General features: G+C 37.2%; 1 protein-coding gene across 4 annotated transcripts in view; it reads right to left on the reverse strand.

Annotated features, from left to right (window-relative positions):
- The window catches only part of RBMS1 (RNA binding motif single stranded interacting protein 1), a 150458-nt gene that overhangs the window by 128266 nt on the left and 2070 nt on the right, over positions 1–20122 (reverse strand). Inside the window, exon 1 of one of the 4 annotated variants that reach the window (XM_072875246.1) lies at positions 10413–10556. The exons of the other annotated variants lie outside the window; for them this stretch is intronic. The gene's annotated coding sequence lies outside the window, so the exon portion shown is untranslated. Of the gene's footprint in view, positions 1–10412; positions 10557–20122 lie in introns of those variants that run through there. 4 annotated transcript variants of the gene reach the window in all.

A 20122-nucleotide genomic window follows, 5' to 3' on the forward strand; every position in this document is an offset into this window, starting at 1 on the left:
CAAAAAAATTCCCCACCTAAGCTAGCAGGCAAGCCTCTCTAGTCCACAGTGGACACAGCTGTGACTTTACTGATTTGCAGCAGCCATGTGCTTTTAGGTTTAGCATTTCCTTTTGCTCTCCTCAGCCTACAATTCTTGCACACCTAAATAGCAGTCACCGCCTAAACCCAGAGTGTTCCCATAGGGTGCTTGTTCCCAGCCTACAAGCACAAAGCTGTGCACCAAGCGTGTTTAGCAAACGATGAATTCCTCTCACAGTCTACACAGTTGCTATCCATTGATTTGTGTACTTAGTGCACCAACTATTAATTTGACTTTGCAAGCCAGGGACTTTCTTTGGATTCCCAGGACATACAAAAACCCATCTAATTTAAAAAGCGAGGACTCATTAGATATTGAAAGAACTTTTTTGTATTAAAAATATGAGGGAAAGGTACTGGCAATAGTTGGCAATGCAATATCAATCGCATCTAGCAGAAAGACCTAATTCAAAGGACAGTAATTTGAGAAAATGTATTTCAAAGGTAATAAAGTTGCTGTACATTCACAGAAAAAAACCTTCTTGATGGGGCTGCTTGGAAGAGCACTTTCTAACACTGTTAGCAAACACGCTGCAGGATTGCTAATGAAATTGTTTATCTACTGCTCACACAAGAGCCCATGCACTATTCCTAAGTTCTGTGTTTTTAAAGCAGTAATACTGGCACGTCACCATTCTCCAGCTGAGTATCTGTCCAGACAAAGGAGATGCCATTTTTTTAAAACTGAAAAAATTATTACAGCATAGACAGCACTGAGGAATTGAGGGTCTGACAACATAAAATGATGATTATTCCTCTTGCTATCAGCTCTAGTATAGAGTAGAATATAATTATTCTATCATAACTGTAATAAACTGCAATTTCAGACAATAGCATGAATAATTTTTGGTCACTGAGCAGTAAAACTGCTCAGTGAAAGTGAAGATAATGTATAGTTTAAACAATTTAATTTCAAGTCTATGAATACTACAAAAACCTGTTTTAATCTCTGATGAGTGACTGTTGTGATTATCTGAAATTGCATAGGATTAGTATTATTCCTAAAGAAAGCAAAGGTCAAGAGGTCTCAATTAAAAAAAATAATATTTGAAAGAAAACATTGTCTATTTGAAACATTTATGTTTATAACTTGTTCATAAGCTTTGAACTGTTCTTCTCTTCTGGGTGCTGACTAAAGTTCAGAGCATTTTTCATATACAATACAATTAGTGTTCATCTTTCTGCAGTGTCATCAACTGCATACAACCTAGTTAATTGTCCTAGATTTAAACAAGTCATATACTGCACATTTAAATTCATAGCCTACATTAACTTCCATTTTTACATACAGCCATTAATATTAACAGTTTTTCATTTAAAATGTTCATTCAGATATAGTCTCTATATAAAATAAACAGCTTAACAGAAACTGAGTGCGGCAAGTTAATGAAATAACACTAGTTACAAGCACTACAAGAACTTTTATGATGTATACGTATGCAAAAGTGGTATCCAAAATAATTTATTTTAAAATAAAAATTAAAAATAACTAGAACAAATATGAAATCGTATAGGTGATTCTGGAAATTCCTACTGTTATAATGTGAAACACAAGTATTTCTGAGACTAATGACATGCCAAACTGCAGTTCTAATTCAGGTTATCCACTTTCAAAGTCTACCAACTGGCTTGTTGCTTTAGTTTTCCTTTATTCCTTCAGTAATTTGTGTTTGCTTTTCATGGGTTACGATACCAAGCAAGGATGAGTATATAGATGCTTATTAGTCACAGAAATAAGGGTGCACAAAAATAATCAAAATTAATTTTGCAGTACGTTAACTAACTATTAGTCCATACTTGCAACTACCAAATTCACATGTTGTCAGAATTGCGTTCATGCTTTGCTATGCTCTTACCATTATTTTATAGGTCTAATTTACTTCTTAAGCTGTATAGGTGAAAATGCAGTTATGCCCCTTGATGCACTCAGCTACCATGGGACAGAATTACAAGTGAATGTTCTCCGTTCCTGTTTATGTTCTAAGTTCCAGGAACGACTGTCATATGAGTACAATGGAGGTCGTCTTAGCAGTATGCTGACATGAAAGAAAAGTTCAGCTATGTTGTTTAATTGTGTATACTCCAGTGCTAGGCAACTCTCCAAACCTTACTGTAAACATTGTTTAAGGTTCATCCAGATCAGCACGATAATGAAGCTTATGGTTTTTACGCTTAGCTTTAAATGACAATTGCTTTTCTTTATGGTTTTATGTTTACCTGTACTGAACCACAGTTAGGGACATCATACCGGGCTGACCTTTTTCTCTTGCAGAATGATGGGTTGTCCTCTAAAGCCCTGGCCTAATACTCTGTTTACATGGTGTCATTCTCCTGGGCAGAGAACTGATCTGTTATCTTTTGTTAGCTCGTCTGGAGAACTTATTCATCACAGCCTAACAAATGGCAATATTAGATTAATAAGAAAAAAAGTGCATATCCAACAAACATGTTGTTGAATATTTTAATGGAGCCAAAAACACTTAATAGTTCCACAAACTGTATGGTTACTCTGAAAATATCATTCATGTTCTAACAAGTATGTATGCATATAACAATGTAAAACTGGCACTATTAACTCTAAGGTATAATCATTATTAAGTTATTTTTGTTAATGTAAAGACATCTTCCACTACAGAAATATACAGTTGAGGCCAAAAATAAGAGACATGTGTGCTCCTTCAACAGCGAGTTGTTATTAGAAGTGCAGACTGGGTGTGTGTAGGCAGACAATTATGAGACAAAGAACACTACATTCCTAAACTTCAGTTCAATATAAGAAGAAAGTTCATTTATTGTTCAAAGGACATAATTTACAGTGTTCCAAGTTTCTATTATGTAAGTGCTTCTGTATTTTATGCTCAGCAGGACAGTGAAATTCACTGAAGAAATGGCCATCAGATTTCATACAAATGCATAGTCTTCATGTGAAATCCCTTTTTGGGGATGAGTACTGCAAGATGTGCTTTTTGTAACTGGCTTTTATTTTGCAACATAACAGAATAACCAGTATAGTATTTCTCCAACCCCAACTAGATATGTCTAAAAACTTATGCAAAGTTCAACACACCTACATTTTTATTGATGTGTTTGTCAGAATCTAGACAATTCAGAGCTATGGTAAAGACAGGCAAAATACTTCAGACTTGATCTGCAGAGGTCAGATAGAACTTCAAATTTTTAATCATGTGAATATTCTTAACTACATGAATAGTTCCAAATGCTATTCTCATGATGAAGCATTTTAAGAATTGTGACACAGAGCTGAAGGTTGTTAAAGTTGATAGAAATTAAGTATTAGCAAAAAATAACATCTCACTTTGTTGGAACTGAGGCGTATATATAGTTCTTTTGACAATGAGATTAATGTGTTGCTTTGTTCTTTATCGGGTCTCCAACAACTCTGACATTATCTCCCTAACTATTGAGATTTCCCTAATAGTACCCATTAGTCACAGGATATTGAATGCACATTATGCAACAAAGTTTTCAAAAAAGTAGTAGTCTATCTTAAACCCAGGGATTATCACACAAAGACTACTCCTACCCAGTTTGTTTATACCCTCCTAAGTCCATTTGGTCTCCTGTGTTTCACTGAGACATGAAAGTCCTCTGTGACAGTCACGCACCTCGTGCAAAGGATTCCTGACCTGTGTGGAGGGCTTCCAGGGTGCTTTAATAATATAAAGAGTAACAACTGATAAGCTAAATCAATTACCAAGTACCTTGTAGTCTATCGCATGCAGTGGCAAACCCAGCTTCCAGAGAAAATCCTCCTGACGACCTGGGCTCATGTGAACAGAACCTCAGGTAAAATAACAAAGATAAGAAAATCTGCATTTCCTCTACTGTTTATTTTATTTCAAATAAATATCCTTTTCTACTTCCCACATGAATTTGCTCTCTGCAGGTTTGGCTGGATCCTCAGCAAATCCCCAGCAACAGAAAAGGGTCTCCCCACCTATGAGAGCTGCTTAGCCAAAATCGTGATCATCACCTTCCCCACCTGGCACAACAACGCTTTAGGCAGGCAGGAGTATCATGGGAAGATGACGAGCTGGATGGAGTTCAACACCCCCCATTAAACCTGACCAGTATAGGGCTTCAGTTTGTACTGGGAATGGATTCAGGAAAAGTGCGTGGAGTTGACACTACAGAAGGTACGTCCGCTTGAGAACAAACCAGCTTGTCTGTACCTGCAAGGGTCTGGGCCACTGTGAAAATGAATAGTCAGGTAATTCTTGTCGATCTTAGATGCACTAATATGGAAAACAAAGTTCACCAATTTATTTTTTGTTTTCAGTAACTTTTTTTTTTTTTAATAAAAGACCACTGAGAACGCCTTAGTGCATATATCTGTGCAGTCACCAATAAGAATTTAAAGATGTTTGCTCCTTCTTTGCCGAAACAAGTCTGTATGTTTGGAAATTAATTGCTTAAGATCAGAAATTCCAGACTTAATTGGAGTGAAGAAAAGAAAAATGTAAAAAGAAACTAAAAATAGATACTTACAAGAGTCAAACGTAAAACTCCAATGAATGAACTCAAGAAAAAAATTCTTATTTCTTAAAGAAATATAACTAAATTTAAAAAGAAAGCAGGAAATAAAAATATACATATTTAAATGCTTCATATATTTATGCTCCAATGCATCTCTAGAAAAAGAAAACGTATATTGTTTACCCAGCATAATGCTCTTTTTTACTAGAAAAATATTTAATTTCAAGTATTTCTAATGTGTAATTTGATTCTCAGTTCTTAGCTACATATCAGTCATGGGATACTTCATAACTATGGAATGTATTACCTTGAGAGATTTCATGCTTCCAAGCACACGGCCAATTTCTGCCCTGGGATGTAAATGTACAATTCTCTTTGAAGTCTCTAAGAGTCACAAAAGTAGAATATGCTACAGACTGCAACTGAGTTTTTTCTGTATTTAGAGTCAAACTCTACTCAGCATTACTTATTTAACTCCATTCCCCTCCAGTTTTAATTGGAGGGCTATAACTGAGCAGAGATGGTCTCTCATGCCAACACCTAGTGTAATTAAATTAAATATACGTATATGTATACATCATTGTAAATGTGTTTTTTATAAAGCTAAGCAACTTCATATCTATTCTTCTGTGTAACAACTTTTTATTTATAAAACTATTTAATACAAATGTGTTAATATAATTATGATACACACATTCCTGTAATTACTTGTGTTTTGCACTACTGCATATCCTAGAAACCTTTCAATTTAAAATTAAATTCAAGATACCTGTGTAACTTCAGTACTTATAATTTTCAAGAAAGGAGACATCAAAAAGAACGCAGAGAAATCTCATCTGTGTTCTGCTAAGTACTCTGGAGCCCAGTCCTGAATACTGCATGCAGGCAAAATGCTCACTTACTGAAGTGAATAAATACTCATTGTGCATTTATGTACTTCTGGTATTACTGGATTTAGTCATATAATTAAAACTATTAAAATTATTAATTAGCGGACAATACAGTTAATAGAGCTTTAGTTGACATGAGTTTAGCACATCAAGTCAGCTTCATTAAATCTTGTCTACATTTGGAAATTTACCAGAACTACTCAGAAATAAGCCCTGATATGGATCTGTAGATATGTGAACATCTACATGGGATTTTGTAACGCTCAATAATTCCAGAAAAGTATTTCCTTATAAATTCCATTATATTTTTTAAGTGTAGACAAGCTCTAAACCTTGTTAGCATCAATATTCTGCACCTTTGATAGCTTTTACTCTCTGACACTCCAGTGTGTTTACTTCAGTATCATCACACCTTTAAGGCTTCGTCCTGGAAAGAAGTAGGAACAGAAGCCTCGTGTATGTATAAAAATTGTATCAGATTAACAGTTTAAAATATAACAACCTTTATAAGTAACGCCATGAGAAGGCAATCACATTTCAGAGTAAGAATGCCTTTTCTTGTTTAGCTGGCTTTGAAAGTGGATTAAGTTGTTTTGGACAATGGTACTCTTATTCAAGAAGAAAGCTGTGCTCACTTGAAATTATTCGGGATAATTATTCCAGAATACCTAATAAATCCTTATACCTGGCCTTCCACCAGTGCTCGCTGTGCTAGCATTGTGCACAGTGCTTGCACAGCAGTTACCTCTTAAAGATCCCTGGTGTCAGAATAAAGGAACTAGATGCCAAATACCATTCTCAGAGGATCACTGCACACGAGAGAGATGCAGGATGAAACTATATGCCACTAAACTCTGGGATTTTATCATTTTTTGAGGGCTAACATCACCAATACAACCAATGATTAAAAAACAACAAAAAGAAACAAAACCAAAAGCTACAAAAAAGAGACATTAAAACCTGAACAAAATAAAAAGGATCTTCTCTTGGTCAGATGTAGTTATGCCTTCAGCATAGCATACTCAAAGTGCAAAATCACTATTTATTATTTGTGACTCCTTCTCCATAAAACTAAAGCCCTTTTTTGGGCTGTGTTGCTCCACAGGAGTAGACTGCAACAGAAAAATACAAGCGGTGTGTGTTACCCCTTTGTAATATCATGATCTCCACCACATCCAAAGGCCACAGCACAGGTGAGAGCGATTCTGGCCACTTCATGAAAAAATTGAATTAAAATATACAAATCATCCCATCTCACTTATAGGAACTGAAAATGCTATTCTCTGGTGGTGACTTTAGCACTTCAAACCTTCTCTTGGACCTGCTTTTTGCTCCAAGTGATCTTAATCTAAATAGAAAGCCCACCTCTCCGCTCACCAAAGCAGGCTGGAATGTTATTTCTAGCCCAGAAATAACACCAGATCCACTCAGGCTGCTAGGATGGACCTTAGCCTCTGAGCTGACTGACACATGACCAGAACAGCGTGCTTGGACACTAAGTGTTCTGGCATAGTACAAACAGCACAAATGAACAATGAAAACTTTAATATAAGAAAGCATGTGTCTCTGTGTAAGGTTTAGACACGAAAATATGTTGCTATAAATTCAAAGTTTCACTCTGGCTGATATACTGTATAATTTCAACTGAACTCTATTTTCCATGCATACTCTTCTAATTTTTTGTATCGAGATGGATGCCTTCCGATTTTTTTTTCTGTTTAGCCACTTTTGCCAGGAGTAGTGTGTGATACAGTATAGTGATATCCTGGCTGATAAGTAGCTGCTAACTCCATTTCGTCTTTGCTATATTGTATATTTTCTTGGATTCAGATTCATGCCAGACCTATCGGGATAAGAGAATTTCTGAACACATAAAATATCAAAAAGAATAGCAACATCGCCACATCACTTAAGAGTGTGTTCAGGAAGTCCTTGCACTTACTCTAGTTTCAGTGTAGTAAGAAAACAGATGGATAATCTACAAGAAATAAAAAGAAATGGCAAAGTCTTCAATTCTGAGCAGTCTTCCTCTGTAACTTTATCTACAGTTTCACAATATGGCTGCACCATTTAAGAGGCAAAGATAACTGCCAAATTTGCCTCACAAGTACCTTTTGTCCTCTCACAATCTATATAAAACAAGGCCTTTCCCAGAGGTCTTGCCCGTCTGTTCCCCAAAACCCTCCACTGTTTTTGTAAAAATAACCTTTAATTCTTGCTGAACTTTAGCAGTCCCCAGACTGAGTTCTTGCAGAATACCGCCTTCAATCTCCTTTTGTTGGAGATGCAACTCCCCGTGGATGGCCTGGCAGCTGGAGGTGTCTCCCTGTGCCATGCTCTGGCACACTTGCCACAGCCTCTCCGCTGAACTGTGCTTTTTCTCTTCCCTGCTCTTTTCTCTCTTATTCTTTTCCCTTATCTGTTCTCTACAGCAATTTTCCTCTTTCAAAATTAGTTTCCCTTATATTTTCCCTCCATCCAGCTTTGTAGTTTTCACTTACCTTTTCCTCTTTTCCTATCTCAAATGACAACACAAGGCTCAAGAGACAGGTCTATAGCCAGCTTTTAAGAGCCTATTTAACCTACTTTCAGAGATAAGCTCAATGCTAGCGGGCAAAGAAAGCAAAGTGGATCGGCCCCGTGGAACCACCTCCCTTCTGTGCAAACCCACCGCTCCTGAGACCAGCTGCTCTGGGTCTCAATGTGGGAGTAAGGACTAATGGCAGGTAGTTCTTCCAAAGGTGTCTATTGCTTCAGTGAAGCCAAGATTATATAAAATTACAGAAACCAAACTACTTTTCTGCTGTTATCTCGTTGGTATCCTGAGCCATGCTTTCCTTTCTTCCAGATGCTATTCCTGTAAGTATCAATCATCAAAAAGAGTCTCACTAAAACTGTGAAGTATTTGTCATTCCCAGACACAGCGCTCAGCTTTCTACTCCCAGAAATCCCAGCTCAGTCTCCTGACATCCTCCAGTAATTAGGCAAACCAGAGCTGCTCAGACTTGTATACGACCCTTGACACCAGTGAGCCTTCCTTCCGTTGTCTCCAAGGGATCCAGAGCAAATGGCTCCTGAATTCTGCTTGAAAGCTATAGGCTGGTATGAACAATAGTCTGGTATGGTCTGAGATTTTGCAGCTCATTTAAATTGAAAAATGGGGGGCTGTAGTGAAATAAATATGAAAATTAATGTTAGAATGTTTATTATTTCTTGAGATAAAATAAAAATAAGATTCTGGTGCATGATTTTTCTGCAAAGACTAGATTCTATGGCCATTTAAATTAGAGAACGCATGGAGCTCAGTATCAATGTCAAGAGAAGGACTAAGGTCTTAATTTATGAAAAAATCACAACTAGTGCCCATTTTACACATGAATGCCTTCACTATACAGACAGCAACCCAGAATATTTTATAAATAATACATGCACATACATACTTCACTAGATTGCCCAATATCTAAGTTACTTGAAGCACACGGGCTATCCTGCAGAGTAGGCACCACACCGTCAATAATCAAAGAATAACAATAACTAGTCAATCGAGGAAATTGAATCAACAGTGAATGTTTTCTAACAATTGGTAGGTAAATCTAAACTAAACTATATATCCAACACGTTTTAAAAACATGTATATACAAGTACTAGCAACCACCACCAGAGCACAGAGATCTGCAGCATCCTCCCGATCTGCAGCATCCTCCCTAGATGACAAAAGCAATTGGGTGAGATGCAGCACGCTTTCCATCAATGAGAAAGACGGAATACATTTTGGAAGACAACACTCAGATAAATCCCTACTCTTAAAAAGGTGTGCAGCGGAAATGCCAGGAGTTCTGTTGTTCAACGTATATGCGTTTCTAAACTTCATACAAATATCATTAAAAGAGGAGCCATTTATATTAACCTTGACAGAGCCAAACAGAGTGTAAGTAAGCATGGAAAATGACCCATTATATTTCATATGAGTAAAAAAAAAAAGTATTTATTATTCATCTGTTCATTATTCAATTATTCATCTGACATGGAATTCCACTTTCAGTTTTAAAGGAAGGAAAGTGGTAGCAGATATAAAATATGCATAGTTGCTTTTCTGCCTCTTTTTGGGGCAACATGGCAAGGTAAACTTCTGTCATTCTTTCATTTTTACCACATTTTTTTGCTATTTCTCCCAGAAAGATGCATGGCTACTTAGCATGTAAGTGTTAGATGCTGGATAACATGCCTCCCTAGTCCCAGGCCCTCAACTAAATAAAAGTCCAAGAATAGGATTTAAAATTCCTAAGAGCAGAAACATCCCCAGTGCACAAATATATCTTCATTTCTTCCCAATTCTGTATTTTTTTAAAAATCTTCACTTCTATTTATATTCAGACAGCCCAGTCACCATCAAGGTAAACACTCTAGGACAAAGAAGGAAATACAGAAGTGTTCAGTTAGGTAATTTATTTTCAGTGATAATGACTTGGAATGATAATGCTGCTGTCTCTGCAACTTTCTGGCCATGAGGAAGTCATCTTAAGGCCAACTTAATCCTGTCTTAGGTCCCTAAATATATATTCTGGCACCTAACAAGAAACCTGATTTTCAGAATTAATGAACAACCATGATCACATTATTTAGTTAGCAGTGTAAAAATGAGCTGACATTTGGTGGGTTTTACATGTTTTCTCATCATCAATCTGGCTGACAACTATAGCTGTGATTTTTTTTTTTTTTAAGATCTAGTAGAAGCAGCATCTTTAAGATTAACTTCAGGGTTTGGGATCATGAGAGCTTCCTATTATTATATCTGCCATTGAAAATCCTTAGAAAATATGGGGGAGTGAGTATATAAAAGACACTGGAAAGAAGTGCTAATAAAAGCAGAGCGGGCTAAAGAAGCTGGGTGGGTGTGTTTGGAAGCCCCTCACATATCCATAGCTTCTGCAGCTGATGAACTTACTGTAATTTGGAAGAAAAGTCACTTGAGATATAGCAGAACTGTCAGTGAAGAGCAACAGGAACACGCCAATTCTTCCCATTTTTTCTACTAGAAAGTCAGAACACTGCCTTCCTCAGTACTCTTTGCTGTTCCTCTGAATAATGTCTGCTTGGAAAGAAACAAGATTTAATTTGGGTTAATTACTGTTTTATTTAATTTTTAATCCATGTCCAAGACAAAAACTTATCAACAAATTCAGATTTGATGCAGGAACAAGAAATGTCAGTCTAAAGAAGTGGTTTGGTATGAGAATGTATACACGTCTGTCACAATTTACAGCATAGTTTTGTAGCACTACAATGTTCTGCCAGGAGAAAAACAAACAAACAGACAAACCTAAAACCTTAAATTTTAAGCAGCTTAAACAAGATATTTGCTAAAATGGGATAAGGGAATTTGCATGCTGAAGAGATTATTGAAATGTCATTTGCATATTTGTAGAATGCATGTTCTGTTAAATAGAAAAAGGGAATTCCTTCTATACTTTTCCTTTCCAAATACCATACCACAGCTTACAATGATGAAACACAAACGGAACAGAAACAGTTACTTCAGAGCCTCTTATGCTGATAGTTATCAGGGTCTACCTTATAGAATCACACACTAGTTTGGAAAGGACGTCTGGAGGTCATCTAGTCCAACTTCCCTCCAAGAGCAGGTTCAACTAGATCAGGTTGCTCAGGACCTTGTCCAGTTGAGTTTTTACTGTCTCCAAGAGATTCCAGAACCCCTCTTGGCACCTGTTCAGGTGCTTGGCCACCCTTATAGTGAAAAAAAACTTTTCTTCATATCTAATTACAATTTTTCTTATGTCACAGCTTGTGTCCATTGTGTTGCATCCTATTGCCTATTCCCTTCTATGACAGAACTACTAGATCTGTACACAAGGGAAGAGCAGTGAATGTCATTCACACTGATTTTAGCAAGGACTTTGACATTGTGTCCCACGATATTCTTGGACCCAAGGTAAAGACATTATAGTCTGGATGAAGGGACAACTAGATTGGAATGAAACTAACAGGATGGTCAGGCTCAGAGAATCACAATTAATGGGTTATACTCTACCTGGAGGCCAGTACCAAGTGGAGCACTAGAAGGGTCTATCCTGGGACTGGTGTGTTTAACATTTTTATATCAGAGAAGTGCAAAGTTCTGCACCTGGGAAGGAAGAGTCCCTTGCAATTGATACAGGCTGGGGACTGACTGGCTGAGGAGCAGCTCTGCTGGAGCAGAACTGCGGGGTTGTGGCAGACGCAAGCCAAGCATGAGCCAGCAGCATGCTCTGGCAGTAAGGTGTGCCTCCTGGGCTGCATTCGGGTGAGGGAAGTGACTATCCCCCCATTTGATAGACCCCATCTAGAAGAGTACATGCAGCTTTGGGCCCCCAGTAAAAGACAGACATTGATAAGCTGGCAGTGGAGGGCTGCCAAGATGGCTGGGGGCTAGATCACATGCTCTGTGAAAAGCTGAAGGAACTGGGCTTGTTCAGTCTGGAGAAGAGAAGGCTTTGGTGGGACTTAATAGCAGCTTTCCATTTGTAGAATGGAAACCTCTGAGGAGCTTATCAAGGAGAAGGAGCCAGGTTCTTTCAGTGGTGCATGGTGTGAGGATGAGTCAATGAGCGTAAGCTGAAACAAGAGAGGTTCAGACTGGAAATAAGGAAATAAAAAATTCACCATGAGGACAGCGAGCATTGGAACAGGTTGTGCAGAGAGGCCACGCATCTCCATCCTTGGAGGCTTTCAAGACCAGACTGGGTAAGGCCCTAAGCAACCTGGTCTGATCTTCTAGATGACCCTGCTTTGAGCAGAAAGTTGGATTAGAGAGCTCCTGAAGTCCCTTCCAAGCTGAATATAGTCCCTTCCTACCCCTGTGCACCTCCAAGAAGTGTCTGGCTTCACCTTGTCTATACATTCTCATTTGATAGAGTTAGACAGCAATTAGATCTCCCCTTAGCCTTCTCTTCTTAAAGCTAAAGCCTTTTGTAGGACCTGGGTATAAAACAGGGAAATATACTTATTCATCAGAGGAGGGAAAAAACCTCACCCAAATACAGATATATACAACCTAAACATAAGCACTGAGTATACAGTCCTGTAAAAGGCCTAAATAGAGAGAACAGTGAATTGGGGAAAGGAATTTGGGACTGAGAACAAAGAAACTGCTTCTATTATTCAAGACCTCTGTGTTCAGGGAAACCGGAGTTTGACTGCTCTTTGTCAATAATTCAGCTACATCAAAGAAACAACTAAGTATCACCATTTTTTCCTTCTACCTGGAACAATAAGAATCTGAATTTTTGGCTAACTGACTGGGTCAAGAGATGTAAGAGGCATTCTGGAGTCTCTGACCCTGTTAACAGAGATGTTTCCCCCCCAAAAATATCCCCATGTATTCTCCCCACTTTAATATGCAATTGTCAAAAGCAAATGGTCACTAATCAGAAAAGCTACCCAGAGGAAACCAGAAGGTCACAGGCACTATTCATGAAATTCAAAGTTTGTATCATAAACCCTTCCTAAATGTTTTTTCTAGGAGACAGAATGTTTTAGCTAGTACTTTTCCAAATGAGTCACTAACACCCTTGTCTTAATTCTGCAGCTGCTGCTAATTTGAAGTGCCAGCCTTCTCCCCTCTTTCCCCAGAATGAAATAAAATATCAATGTTGCACTGTGCTGAAAATGGAAAGTTAGATGTAACACTACGCTACAAGGCCTCTGGAAGTCCCATTTACATTTGATTCTTTCTTTCCTCCCAGGCCTATACCTAACTTAAGCCCTCTCAGCAACTTATTTCACACTTTCTTCCACACTCCTTGGTCGTAAGAATGAAAGACAGACTCAAATGATTTTTTAACACTTACTGCACCAACATCTAACACAATTTAAAACAGTAGAAGAGAAAATAAAGTCATAGAAAAATGCTAGCAGTTATCTGCATATATATGCAATCAACAGGTTTTGGTAACCTAAGAGCTCTGTTGTATCTTCCTCTGGCTTGGATCTTTTGCCCTTTTGGCTAAGGACACGGAAAGCCTTTTATTTAGAAAAGTTAAGCACCACCATTTTGTTGTACAAAAGTGAGACCCAAGAGGGTGTACTTTTCTCAGAGACAACTTCACCCACAGCTATGCAAGTCTCAGACTCCTTAAGTATCTCCTTAGTTGCTCCACTGTAAAAATGTATTACAGTTGGGGTTTTTTGGGTTAGTTTTCAGCCAGACTGGTTTCTTGATTCAGCTCACTGACTGATCATACAAATGCTAGTGCCAGCACAGGGGAAGGGACAGGAATGAGTTGCTGGGGGCAATGGGGAAAGACAAGACTGCCCTTTTTGGCTGCTGTGCATAGTTATGTAAAATTAAAGTGATTATGTAGCTATGGCCTGAGGGATAGAAGAGGTCACAGATACTACCACAGCCTATAAACTGCTATAGCAATTGTGTCAGTGTGTGTTGCCAAGAGACAAGCAAGGGAATTCAGTTCTTAACCTGTAGTAAAATCCACACAGTGAAGCCCGTTCGCTCTACCTCTCTCCAGCAGATCAATACTTTCCTCTCAATGCACAAGAGTCCCACTGAACGTTTTGAGTTGCATTTTGCATCAGTAAGCTCTGTTTATCTACCTGGAATGATTCTGAAGCAGTTTTCACAGGCCTTATGTGTACACTGAGATTTCAGAAATTTAGCTTAAATATATTTTGAAATGTTTTCAGCAAGTCCGAGCAATTGAGACTAAATGTATTCTTACAGCCTCAGACCATGAACAGAGCATAGTGGCTTCAAAAGCTACCATGAAACAAGTGAGCCATGGTACCCAATTACACCCATGTCCAAGCTCTTTGTCTTCCTCCATTCTGAGATAATATAATTCAGCTTAGAACTTAATGAAATTCCATTTAAATGCAGGTCTCAGTATTTTCAACTGAGGAAGACTAAGAAAACGCATGAAGTCAGATAATAATTATCACCTATTAGCCACGGTAAATATGACCCGAATCTGTCGTGTGCCTGTTTTGACTGAAATGAATTAAACTCAGATAGAACAGGTTTTTATCAGCATGTTTTTCCAACATTTTTCACTTTTTTAACAAAGCAGGTGATTTTCCACTAGAAATAGTTGTGATCACTACTTTGTGCAGACCATAGAAATTCTATACAATACAACAAAAACAAGTATATAATTTGTAGCATATTTTTGGCTAAATCTGAGCATATATCTTCAAAGGACGACTTCTCATACCAAAAGCATAATCTCATGAAAAACAATTTATTTTTTAAACCATTGTTATTCGCTCTTGACTATGACTACTTGGAAGACTGAAACTGAAATATGTAACTGCACCAAGCTGTATTTTCCAGTTTATTAGTACACCTTTGTTCAAACTTCTTTACTGCTATCACAATCAAGTGTCCTTTGTTAGGAGCACTGGATTAGTAGCATCAATTACCTTTCTGAGTAAGAGTGATGCATCTACTATCAACATTGACAGCTCAAACTGCTGCTTGGACTTTAAAGCAGCTTAAAAATTGTGTCCGAGGTGGTTTTTTGATGTATATCCTAAATACACATCAAAAAGGTATTGTTTTATAGAAAAATGAAAGGTATTGTTTCTGAAACGTATTGTTTTATAGAAAAATAGATTTAGAAAACAATGCTTTACTACATTGTATTATTGTCCATTGGAAAATTTCAGTAATTTTGCCTATCTTTTCTTTGTTCCTTCAACACCAAGTGGAAGCTTAGAAATTTACTCTCAGGAAATGTCATCCTTGAGACTGAGACCTGAAGTTTTATGCTCTAACTAGAAGCAAAGTATTTTGAAGTATAGAGTTCCTTTTACAAATAAGGTTAAGAATCTAAACAGCGTGCTCAACTCTGCTTTAAAAGTAATGAGAAAAAACTATTGTCATTACCAAGGGTAACAGCTGAGTTGTGAAAGAAAACATACTTTAAAGAACTATTTTATTCAAAGAAAATTAACTTCTCCCCCCACAAACTTATTGCACACCTTTCATGACTGCCTTGGGATCTTGCGTTGAAGGTAAAGCTAGAAAATACACTAGTACAAATCAGACATACTGTGTAATTCTGGCCTCTTACAGCTGTTGCCTACCTACTGGATATAAACTTCATAGACATGGGTTTGGAACATACCCGGTGTCTGGGGGGGGAGGGGGTTTAACAATCAAACACAAAAAGAAATCAGCACTGAATAATTTTTTCAAGCCTTTTCCAAGTCATATACTGGTTTATCACTTTTCTGTAAAAGTCAGTCCCATAAGACTATCAGACTCAGGATCTGACTCATACGTCAGCAGTAAAGTTACTACTGCATCAAGGAGAGGGACCAAGATTTTGTTGACATTTGTTAAATGAGGCCAATCACGCAGTATCAAATTAAGCCCCAAGCACAGTGTACTCTAGGGATGAGGTTAGTCTCAAACTTCTAGAAATTACAAAGCTAATAAGAACCTGTCATTTCTGCCATTAATGATGTGGGGGGAAATATTTTTTACTTTGTTATTTGCAAATTCAGTCTCTAGTCCATGTATATTTATGCCATTCCTCTCTCTAAGGAGGTTGGATTAAGGGAGGAAAGTCGTGGCTTTTTAAAAACTCTTTTTAAAAGATTCCCTAGAAAAAATACAAAATCGGCACATCTTATGGATGCCATCGCTACTTCTCCTTGATTCCAGCTCCCATCACATAATCTGTATGTTGCACTGCCTAACTTCTGCTCCTCCGAAGTGAAGATTATGAATATGCCATTGCAAATCACCCCCAAATTAAGCATGGTCAGCATAACCCAAGCATGAATCGAGTTTCTAGTAAATAAAATGTTGCTCAGCTGAAATCAAAGGCAAAACTCACGTTCACTTCAATGAAGCCAGTCTTCAAGATGGTTATGTGAAGTGTTTCTACATTTCACATACCTTTATCTTTATCAGAGTTATTTAGATAGTTACAATAACATTACATTAACATACATGATACATTAACATTTGTCCTTCTTGATGCCACCAAACAATGCAGTGCTCCCAGCGTCGAATATCTAGGTTTAAACCTCCCTGAAGTCACTACTATTAACAATATATCTGGTTACATCCTGCTTCTAATGCATATTTGCCCATGGGGCTAATCTGACATTACTTCTCAAGAGAGGCCCTGATACAGAATAATTCAAAACTGGAGTAATTCAAGCCAAGGAGGACGAACATTTGCAGAGCTTTGTATGAACTTTGCTCAGTCCATTTCTAGAAAGGCTTCAACTTTTGCATATACAAGAATTATTCTAGCAACAGTTGCTAGAAATACTTTCTGAAGGACATATTTCTAGTTCATAGCAAGCCACCTGAACTAGACTTCAAAAGTTAAAAGGAGCTATAACTGGGACAAGGATAGAGATGCCCCACACAAAATAAGCTAGCTGGAACAATTACATAAAACAACCATTGTGACCAGTGACAGAAAGTCACTGGCCTGTCTGATGGATGGATGGATGGATGCAAACAAGCACTCCCAGTTTTGGACTGGGATGTTTGGAAGAAGAGAAAATACTCTTTCTAGAGAACATTCTTCATTTCTCCATATTTTACACCCCCTGAGGTTATTTTATAGAGCCGGAGAGATCACCTTCACCACCAGCACTCTCAAGTTTTTCTGAAAATTGGTGAATTTTACACTTCTTTCCCTTCCACCGATGTGGTACACTTTTTGAAGGAATTCTTTGGATAGCTGCACAATAAAATCCCAGCCTGGCTGGAATGGGAGAGAACATTCAAGAGGCTGAGGAGGCTAACAGGATCAGGTAACTGCGCAGAGATAAAAAGTTTGCCTGCAGCTAACCTGTGCTTTTTTTTTTTTAAATGGATTTCTAAGCCCAGTCAAGAACCAGAGAGATCACAATTATGGACAATTAAAATAACTTCCCACAATAAGAAGTGTGCAAATTACTTCTATCCAACCTTATAAACATAAACATGCATACTCTGTGTTACTGTAAGCTTGTCTTTCACTATGTACAGATTTTGCAGTCATAGTGCATATGGAATAAATCTAACTAAACTGATTAGAATTAGTAATCATTTATGCTGACTAAAATCAGCTCATAAGACAGTAAAACTTTTTACAGGGTAACAGACCTGTGCTTGGCACAGAACGTGGTGAGTAAAGGTATTTATTCTTTAATAGCAAACCATTAGAGGGTCCTACTGCTTCTGCTTTAGAAGCATCTAAACCAGAAGGTCCTACATCAGTCTATTAACTTCATATGCTGACACTAAACTGTGGATTATCCAGTGTCTCCTAATAAGAAAGTTTCATATCTGCTTTGTTTAACACTACAGTAAGTTCCTTGTTAACTGATTTCCTACTTACTCTGCCATCAACAGGCTTGAATAAAAATTAAATGTTCCCATTTTAAAGTTTGCTGTCAACAGCCTGAAAATAAGTTTTGACATGGCAAAATCTGCCTGCTCACTACAAGTGTACATCAATCTACAGTCCTGCCTACAAACCTACACAAACTTCTAGAAATATTAGTTCTTTTCATAGCTTCCAGGGCACTCATCTTGCAGCTACCAAATTATATAGTTAGAAACCCACTTGAAGGTTATTTAGCGAGACTCACAAGATTTCATTTCTTCTGGGTTGTTGTTACCTAATACCATACAAAAGAGGAAGAATTCAAGTATCACATAAATATTATCTATGACTATTAAGTGCTTGCATTTCAAATAAACCATGCTATCTATAGGAAATGTTGCCGTTTTCTGCTAACTCTCTCTTATACAAAGAGCTTTCCTTCGTGATACAGAAACCTACCAGTAAAATTGGTCATATTGACGCATTATTGTCCAAGGAAAAAACAGCAATACAGCTAATTATCACCATTTATTTGTAAATCATTGTGTGCATCGTGTCCCTGAGTTCCATTTGGTATTTAGGTAAAGGAAAACAAAACATAAATTCACTTCTATTTATTACTTGACCAAAGCAAACAGATTGTGGCCTGGAGATGTATATATACATTTATATTTGTTTATGTGTACTCTAACTGTCTTGTTAAATGCTACAACATTCTGCCTAGCACAGTCAGATTTTACTCCTGATCAGAGAGGCCTTTAAGCATTAGTAAAACATATACAACTTAATTAACATAATTTTCTAAAATGTTGAAATACAGACTCTCTTCATTACAAATAAAATATTAAGGAAGGAAATGAAATACAACTGACTTGAAATTTGAAAAGCACTGTTACAGAAATATTGTTAAAGAAAGTATCTAAACCTTTAGAAACATCCATTGAACTTGGAAAATACTTTTTATGCTCTCTGACATGCCACACAATGCTGCACTATAGGAGCTGTCCTAAAACATACATTCATTACAAGACACAAAAAATTAAGATATGTCAAACATATCATTTGCCAGAGCAAAAATTGTGGCAGTCCCAAAAATGCAGAAGGTTTTACAAGCTTCAACTTGAAACCATTTCAAACTATTTTCATTGCCATAATGATTTTTCATATTAAAAGCCTTACACCTTCTTCCAATGTTTATTTTGTTCATTTCATTTAAGTCCATGGTTTCACTAATCTCTTCTGATGCTGAACTCCCCAAGATTAGGGGGAGGGAGGTGCTGAATCACAGCAAATGTTTATATTTCCTCCCAGAATATATGACTGAACCAGCTTGAATACTTCATGAATAAGACTGTGAAGATCATAACAGACAAATACAAAATCTGTTTTTAAAAATCTATAGCATATTTTGGAGCAATTAAAATAGTTGACCACATCAACATTTTAACCTAAAGATCCCTTAGGAATGTATGCAATTTCTAATGAGTATTTTTGAGCTCTCTACAGAAAAATCCATCTTCAAGCAATTCCTGTCATATCCTAATTATCGATTTGCAGTTTATTAGTCAGCAGATTTTCCATCATTACTTAAATAAGGATAAGATGGGAAGCAGAACTTCTAGTTTCAAAATCTCTTACCACCCCCAGTGTAATCATGTACCATTACCCATCGTACATTCAGCAAAGGCTATTCAATTCTATTATAATTTATCTTTAATGAAAAACAAAGATTTCTCCAGAATTACTGAAATAGTTCATGTACTGGACAACGGGTTGTTCTAGGGCCCAAAGAACAGAACAGCTGAAAACTATGAATTAAATTAATTTTTCTACATGTTCAGAGAGGATCCACAGTGAGAAGATTGTTTATATTATTGAATTCTGCATACTTGAATCTTGAAACTTACAGTTACCCATCCTTTTATCTACACCATGGAGACACCTTTTTTCTTTTATTTCTTTTATAAAATCAAGGTCTCTGAAAACAGGACTTTCACTGGATCCCAGATATTTGATTTCATGTGTGTAGGTCAAACGGCTGTGTGTTCTCTCTGCTGAAACAGAGTAATGTAATTTCAGGCTGTATAATTTTATAGCAAAGACTACAAGATGTTTTGAAGATGTCATTGACTGTAATACAAATCAATATTAAATTATCTGTACAGGAAACATTTTCAAAAGATGGTCCATCAAGCTTTCTCATAGGATCTTGGATTTCTAGGATCATACTCTAATAACTACAGTAAGCTATTACAGTTTATCTCCCTCTTCAATTATTTACAGGTCAAAAAAGCCAAGTGACATT

The sequence above is a fragment of the Ciconia boyciana genome, chromosome 10 (assembly GCF_034638445.1).
Source record: "Ciconia boyciana chromosome 10, ASM3463844v1, whole genome shotgun sequence".
NCBI lineage: Eukaryota > Metazoa > Chordata > Aves > Ciconiiformes > Ciconiidae > Ciconia > Ciconia boyciana.